Raw genomic sequence first — 9,106 nt, 5'->3', positions numbered from 1 at the left:
GTGACTGTAAAGTGTCAGATCACATAAAGGGTGCATCCTTAATCCACCAGTGTAAGACCTGATTCTGCTTTTGGAAACTGGGCTGTCCAGATGGAAGTTACTGTAAAATAACTAGAGATGGAGAGATGAATAGAGAGGAGAAAACAGAAAACAATGAAAATAAATCAACTAGTCAATACCTAGAAGTCTTTGAGGAAATCTGACGCAAGCATTACAGTAAAAAAATATTGGGAGATGGATTCATTAAAAAACTAATAGCAAAGTAATTTGAAATTTTCCAAGAAATAAAGAGAGAATGCCAGTTCTAAAATGAAGAAAACTTATGAAACAATAACAAGCAGATATAAAATAAGAGAAGGTGATATGAAAAAGAGTCTATGTGAAACCCTCTAAGTAATAGAGCATTTATGATCATTGGAAAAAAATATGCTCTGAAAAGGATAAACTACAAACTTGACATGGGCAAAGGCAATTGGGAATTCACCAATTTAAGTCAAAAGAAAAGTTGAATGAAAAATATGAAAGCCACAAGGTTGAAGAACCTGACTGTTTACAATAAAGAAAATGTGCTGATAATTAGCAGTACAGTAGAACTGAGGATACAATGGAGTAATAGGAACAAATCATATAAGGGAAATAGTTGCACCATAGATTTATATACCTACGTGCACTGCAAGTCAATAATGAGGGTAAAATAAATACATTTTTCAGAAATATGCACTAATATGTTTTATTATTATTTGCTAAAACTACTACCAGAGTATAAAGTTCAGAATTTTTTAAAAAAATGAACCTAGAAAAAGCTATGAGATACAAGGAAACATCATTACACATAAACTAAATAGATGTAATTATAAACTGATAATAAAAATATTTTTTGCAAAAATACTTTAGAATTAAGCTTCTATGAAATACAAAGTATTTTGGAAGATGGAGCACATACTTATTAGGTAAAATATGGTAAAGTTCTTTTCTTGTTTAGAAAGAGTTGAGATGCTGAATAATTGATATTAACTAGAACAAAATTTAGTTAAATATGTCCATTAATAATATGAGTGCATTTGATACAAAGTAAAAATCAATAGAGCTTGAATTAGCACATAAAATGATAATATAAAAATAAGAGAAGCAAATAAAAATATTTTTCTATAGATACTATACTCTGAAGATTCAGAAAATTCTACTCTGACTTGCAGTCATAAGTGTAAGGAGCTATCTACCCTGAAGATCCCCACTGCTTTCTCAGGAAGGCACTCCAAGTGATAATTCCTGGTGAGAACACCTAGTATACTGGAAAAGGAAGGGGTCAGGGAGATAAAGGAAACAGTAATTTCCTAGATGCCTCCTGAGACTAACTGCATAGAGGCTGAAAATTTAACTGATGAGAAGAGGAAATAAATATTTTAAACCAGCCTCTACAATCTGGACGCACTTAGGATCAGCTCAAAATAAGACTGTTCTAGTCTCAAAAGGTGGAATCCTATATTATTGATTGGAAATATATTTTCGTTTCTAATATACAAGATTTTAATGCTCTAAATTTCCCCCAAAGCACTGCTTCATTCTTTCACTCTTTTCCTTTTAGGACTCTAATACACATGTGAGAGACAATATGATAAAATTTACCATATCAACCATTTTAAGTGCACAGTTCGGTAATAGTAAACATATTCATAATGTTTCATAACCTCCACCACCATCCATCTCCATAGAATTTTTCATCTTGTAAAACTGAAACTTTACTTTCATTAAACAATAACTCCCCCTTCCTTCCCACACCAGCCCTTGACAATTACCATTCTACCTTCTGTCTCTATGATTTTGACTCCTTTAAGTACCTCATATAAGTGAAATCATACAGTATTTGTCTTTTTGTGACTCAGTTTCACTTGGCATAATGTTCTCAAGATGCATCCATGTTGTAGCACATTTAGAATTTCATTTCCTTTTAAGACTGATAGTTTTCCATTGCATGTATATATTACATTTTGCTTATCAATTCACTGGGGTTGCTTCCAAATTTTAGTTATTGTGAATAATGCTGATACTAACACCAGTATATAAATATCTCCTTCAGGCTCTACTTTCAATTATTTTGTACCCAGAAGTAGAATTGCTGGATTATATGGTAATGACTGTATTCAATTTTTTGAGGGACTGCCCTACTGTTTCCCACAGCAGCTATGCCATTTTACGTTCCTGCCAACAATGCACAGGGTTCCAATTTTCATATCCTTACCAATACTTGTTATTGATATTTTTTGATTTTAGTAATTTGTCTTCTCTCTTTTTTCTTAGTCCATAGAGCTAAATCTTTGTCCATTGTCTTGATCTTTCATAGAACCAACTTTTGGTTTCACTATTTTTCTCTATCATTTATCTATTCTCTATTTCAGTTATCTCTGCTCTAATCTTTATTATATGCTTCCTTCTGCTAGCAGTAGCTTTAGTTTGCTCTTCTTTTTCAACTTCCTTAAATTGAAAAGTTATGTTGTTGATTTGAGACCTTTCTTATCTTCTTAATATAAGCATTTATAGCTATAAATTTCCCCCTTAACACCATTTTTGCTGTATCACATACATTTTGGTATGCTCTGGTTTTGTTTTCATTCATCTCTAAGTGTTCTCAAATTCTTCAGGGTGTGACTTCTTCCTTGACACATTGGTTGTTTAAGAGTTAGTTCTTTAATTTCTACAGATTTGTGAAGTTTCCAGTTTTACTCCTGTTACTGATTGGTAACTTCATCCTGTTGTGGTCAGAAAATATACTTTGTATAATATCTATCTTTTTAAATCTATTGAGACTTAATTTATGACCTATCATATAATCTATCCTGAAAAATGCCCAGTGTGCACTTGAGAAAAATATAAATGCTGTTGTTTGGGGGTAAAGTGTTCTGTATATGTCTGTTAGATGATTTATTGTGTTATTTAAGTTCTTTGTTTTTAAATTTATCTTCTGTTTGTTCCATTCATTATTGAAAGTAGGATATTGAAATCTCCAACTATTATTTAGAACTGTCTGTTTCTCCCTGTAGTTCTCTCAGTTTTCACTTCACATATTTTGATCATCTCTCATTAGCTGCATAAATGCTAATAATTATTATATCTTCCTGCTGTATGGAAAGATTTTACTGCCTATCCCTAGTGGTAGCAGACCTAGTCTTTTAGGGCAGAAACCTAGGCTCAAAAACATTTCATGTCTTTTCAAAAGTGGCAGATGGCTGTGGCTTCTACTCCTTTCCCCACAAGTAGTGTATCTTTGGGTTATGAGGACAGGAGAGTTTCATCCCCTATTCTTTTTTTTTTTATAATTTTAGAATTAATTAAAATTTTTTCATTGAGGTAATATTGGTTTATGATATTATATAAATTTCATGTGTACATTATATTTCTACTCTGTATACCCTACAGTGTGTTCATCACTAAAAATTGTTTCCATCTGTCACCATACAGTTCACCCCCTTTACCCATTTCACCCTTTCCCCACTCCTTCCCCTCTGGTAAACTTACCCTGTCCTCTGTAGCTACATGCTTGTTTTTATTTGGCTCGGTTTGTTCATTTAGTTTGATTGTTAATTTGTTGGTTTGTTTTTAATATTCCACGCTTGAGTGAAACAATACATTATTTGTCTTTCTTCTTCTGACTTATTCTACTTAGCATAATACCTTCAAGGTCCATTTATGTTGTTGCAAATGGGCAAGATTTCATCCTTTTCTATGACAGAGAAGTAGTCCATTGTGGACTACTATATATATATACACCACATCTTCTTTATTTATTCTTCAGTTGATGGGCACTTAAGTGGTTTTCAAATCTTGGCTATTGTTAATAATGCTGTGATAAACATAAGAGTGCATATATTTTTTGAATTAGTGTTTTCCATTCTTTGGATAAATACCAAAATTGGGACAGATGGATCATATTTTAGTTCCATTCTTAATTTTTTGAGGAACCTCCACACTGTTTTCCATAGTGGCTGCACCAATTTACATTCCCAGCAACGGTGCATGAGGGTTCCCTTTTCTCTACATCCTCACCCACACTCGTTATTTCTTGCCTTTTTGATAATAGCCATTCTAATAGGAGAGGTGATATCTCATTGTGGTGTTGATTTGCATTTCCCTAATAATTACAGTGTTGAACAGATTTTCATGTGCCTGTTGGCCACCTGTATGTCTTCTTTGGAAAAATATCTATTCAGGTTATCTGCCCATTTTTTAATCAGGCATTTTTTGTGGTTGTTGTTAAGTTGTATGAGTTCTTTATATATTTTGGATATTGACCCCTTATTGAATATATCATATGTGAGTATCTTTTTCCATTTAGTAGGTTGTCTTTCTGTTTTGCTGATGGTTTCCTTTGCTGTGCAGAAGCTTTTTAGTTTGATGTAGTCCTATTTATTTGAGATGGTGTGAAATAGTGGTCTAGTTTCATTTTTTAGCATTGGCTGACCTGTTTTCCCAGCACCATTTACTGATGAGACTATCCTTTCACCACTATATGTTCTTTGCTCCTTTGTTGTAAAATTAATTGTCCATATATGCATGGGTTTATTTCTGGGCTCTCAATTCTCCTCCACTGATGTATGTATTTTTTTCTGCCAATACTGTGCTGTTTTGATTATTATGGATTTGTAACTTTGAAATCAAGGAGTGTGATACCTCCAGCTTAGTTCTTTTTTCTCATGATTGCTTTGGCAATTTGGGATCTTTTGTGGTTCCATACAAATTTTTAATCTTTTTGTTCTATGTCTGTGGAAAATGTCCTTGGGATTCTGATAGGAATTGCACTGAATCTGTAAATTACTCTAGGTAATATGGACTTTTTAACAATGTTAATTCTTCCAATTCCATGAGCACAGAATGTCTTTCCATTTATTTGTGTCTTCTTCAGTTTATTTCAACAATGTCTTATAGTTTTCAGTGTACAAGTCTTTTACCTCAATTAAATTTTCTCCTTGGTATTTTATTCTTTTTGCTGTGATAGTAAGTGGGATTGTTTTCTTAATTTCTTCTTCCACCAGCTCATTATTATAGAAATATAAGTATAGAAATGCAGTAGATTTTTTGTCATACTCCTCTTCTTGATTCAGATAGAATTTTCTTTATTTTTCTTGCCTGACCCCTATCTTTCTTGAATCTACTTGATGGAGACCTATTGGAAAAAATTTGAAACTGAGTGCAAATTTTTCTTGAAAAAATTTCCCAGTTATTCAAAATTAGCATGCTTTCCATAATCAGCCCTAAAGTATTCATTAAAAACTTTGCTTATTTATTCTTACATGCTTATGTGGTGGTCACCACTTCCTTCCATCCCTGTCCAAAGTAGAAGTTTGTGTATCCTATTTCTCCTTGAAGTAACTTGTTAACCTTCAGAATCCATGGTTGCCTCATAACCTGAGCTTTGTGATGAGCTCAAGAGACATTTTTTAGATCATCAGGCATTTACTTGCTGTTTGATTGGAAACAAGATTCTTATGTGGCTTTCCACACCTTAAGGAAAAGCAGAACTACCTTTTTTTCTCTTATTAAATGAATAACAAATGTGATTGACTACATTAATGGAAACAAGATTTTTAAGCTATAAGATGAATAAAGTAGTCATGAATAAGAAGGACCTGGAAGTTATAATTTGTTATCCCACATTGGGTGTTTTAGGGTTAAGGAACACTCAGTGCAAAGTAGACATGACTTTCTCTAAACTTTTCTATTTCTCTTTTAGAGATGCTAAAGGCATACTCAGGAAGCAGAGACAAAAAGGACTTTCTCCTCCCACAGCTTCAGGGAGAATCAATTTCAATAAGGAATGGAAAATGTAGCATTGGATTTGATTTAAAGCAGAGCCCGAGGGGGCTAACTTCAAGCCTAGTTTGAAGCCTCAAGAGATAAGGATTTATAGGGGGTCCAGGCAAATTATGAAATCCATGCTATAAGAAAGTAAGCAGATTATTTTTCAGTTTCAGTCAGTGTCATACTGATATCTGTCCAGTGCTCTACAGAAGCACAGCAGGAAGTTAGACAGTACATGTGCATGAGACATATCCTAAGTTTGAAAAGGATCAACGTTTTTATCAATTTGCTTTGGAAGATGATCCAAAAGTTGCTTTAATTTAACGGGATTAATAAAATGAGTCAGTACCTAGAGGTAGGGGTAGGAAGATGTCAAATATTTCTTCCTGGCTTTTCTGTTACTATAAGCCTTGTTAAATTTACACACACACACACACACACACACACGCTTATTATAATGGTATTGAATTAGAAACGCATTTGCTAAGTTAGCAACTTTAGGTATCTATAGAGACAATTGTCTGGCTTCCTCATATACTCAACATGCATGCCAGTAAAAGAACCTATGCCCACACAGCTTCAGTACACTAAATCTCTTATTCTAGTTAGTGTTCTAAAATGCTGATGGAATTGTCCAGGTAGAGGGGTTAGTCCTTCCCATTACGCTCTTTGTGAGTCATATAAGATGTTAGGATAGAAAGGAGTGTAAGTAGAGTAGCTACTCTGCTGAGCTAATTATGGTAGGCCAGTGAAGAACTTTTAAGAAACACATTTATACTTTGTCTTTAAAAAATGACCAAGAAAAGGTGATTCTAGAGATGAAAATGAGAAATAAGTAAGTAGAAGAAACAATAAAAATCACTTTGCAAGAATTCTAGGATAGTTGAAGACCAACTGTGTCCTAAATATAGTGACTTTTGTACACATTTAGAGAACTATGTTTTTGAAGTATTGAAAATTTTCATCTATCCTGCTTTTGTTGTGGTATCTGAAACAGACTCAAAGAAAGGCATAAGGGGCCCAAATCAGCAGCAGAAACAGTGAGTTTAGCATCTCAATTGAAACCACCTTTTCCCCACAAGAATATATATAAGCATTCAACAAGTAAGTTGTTAGTTAGTGGTGAATTAAGAATGTGTTTCCGTTTCTGAGTAAACTCAGTGTGAGAGAATAAATGATAATACATCAGCAAAGCTGAGAAGATATTGAGAAGCTGATCAATAATAACACCCAGAGTCTCAAAAATAAGAAGATGTAGGAGGAATAGAGATTTTAGAGATTTCTTTAGATTTTTGGAAGTAATGTATTATAATGCCTTAGATGCATCAAGATGGTAACAGATAAATTAACAGGTAAATCTCCCTTAGAAGGAACAAGAAGGTGAAATTTGTTTTGTTTAATTTTCCCTATGATGGCATACATTTGAAAATGTGTGTGTGTGTGTGTGTGTGTGTGTGTTTGCTGTTGGGATCAAATGGAAAAGTTAAAACCACGTTGGAACAAAATAACTAAATGCTTTGCAGTCCCTCTGGGCTATCTCTGACTCTACTACCTTGACTCTGGCTACATACATACTAAAGATATGGAACTTATTGCTCAACTGCACCCAGATGCCATTGGCAATGTGAAACAGCACAGCTCATGTTCTGTGAGAAGTACATAAGACACAGTATGCCCAGCATTCACCAGTTTTAGGATAGAGGTAGACAAAGTATGCAGCAAGGCTTACTAAAACAGAGTTTATCTTAACTGATAAATAAAGAATCACCTTCAATTACATTGAGAAGTAGTTCAAATTAATGCATCAACCTTCATGTTTTTGCATCTGGTGTTTTTAAGACTTAGATTTTTCACCAAGAGTTAAAAAGAGGGCTTCCCTGGTGGCGCAGTGGTTGAGAGTCCACCTGCCGATGCAGGGGACATGGGTTCGTGCCCCGGTCTGGGAAGATCCCACATGCCGCAGAGCGGCTAGGCCCGTGAGCCATGGCCACTGAGCCTGCGCATCTGGAACCTGTGCTCCACAACGGCAGAGGCCACAACAGTGAGAGGCCCGCGTACCACAAAAAAAAAAAAAAGAGTTAAAAAGAAAAGAGCTGCAATCCCATCATTTCTACAGAAAAGCCAATGGTGCTGCAGCTGTTGCAATGCTGCTCAAAATGGGAAATAGAATACTACGGCAGTGAAGAGGAAGCTTAACTACTGCATTACATGGTAGCCAAAGAGTTCACTGATTTTGGCATGGTTCCTAAGCTTATGAAGCTTTGCTTTTGGTGGTACCCTTGCATAACCTGGCTGAAAAAACAATTTTACGCATTCTAGCTGAAGCACACATCTATAATGCTGTTGTTCTTCAGTATTAAAGCTTATTCAGCATGGATGACTATGAAATAGGTGTTAATGAGGATGCTTAGAAGTCCACTGTCATTTGGAACTAGACAGAAAAAGCAGATGCAAGAGAGCTTTGGTCCACAGGGGAAAAACTTTATGAGAAACAAAGTGCGAAGACTCTAATTGCAATATGGAAGGCATAGAGGTATAAAAAGTAGAAGCAAAGAAAGAACCAGTCATCTGCAAAACTCCTCTGGAAGGAGTGGAAGAGGAAGTAAGTTTGCTACTCAGATGCTTCAAACAGAGACCATTAGACTTCTAACCTTATATACGGCTTTTCCTTATATGTAATATCATATTATTTCTATAACATTAAAGGTATTAAATCTCCCCTGAATTACAAAAATGCTCAAAAGCCATGGATTAAAATCATGCATATTAGTCTAATAATAGATTAGACTGTGCATATTACTCTAATATCATATAGATATGTGCAGGCGATATCACATGGATATTAATGCACAATGTTCAAATATAAAATGTACAGTATTTCAATTCTTTTAATCTTTTTATTTTATATTGTTTTATAGCTTTTGCATTTTTTTTTTTGTTTGTTTTTTTTTGGGGGGGTTTTTTTTGCGGTACGTGGGCCTCTCACTGTTGTGGCCTCTCCCGTTGCGGAGCACAGGCTCTGGACGCCCAGGCTCAGCGGCCATGGCTCACGGGCCCAGCCGCTCCGCGGCATGTGGGATCTTCCCGGACCGGGGCACGAACCCGTGTCCCCTGCATCGGCAGGCGGACTCTCAACCACTGCGCCACCAGGGAAGCCCAGCTTTTGCATTTTAAAGGGAGATTTTAATAAGATTCTTAGAATTATTTTAAATAATGGAGATATTGCAAATAACTATAGATATTACTATAATGTTACTTTACAGATGGTAAAGTAAATTATTTTGCAGTAAAAGAAGTACTAAGATGCTATACC

This window comes from Mesoplodon bidens (assembly GCF_964165515.1).
Source record: "Mesoplodon bidens genome assembly, chromosome: 12".
Lineage (NCBI taxonomy): Eukaryota > Metazoa > Chordata > Mammalia > Artiodactyla > Ziphiidae > Mesoplodon > Mesoplodon bidens.
The sequence above is the reverse complement of the archived record's forward strand: the minus strand, read 5'-3'. Positions refer to the sequence as shown.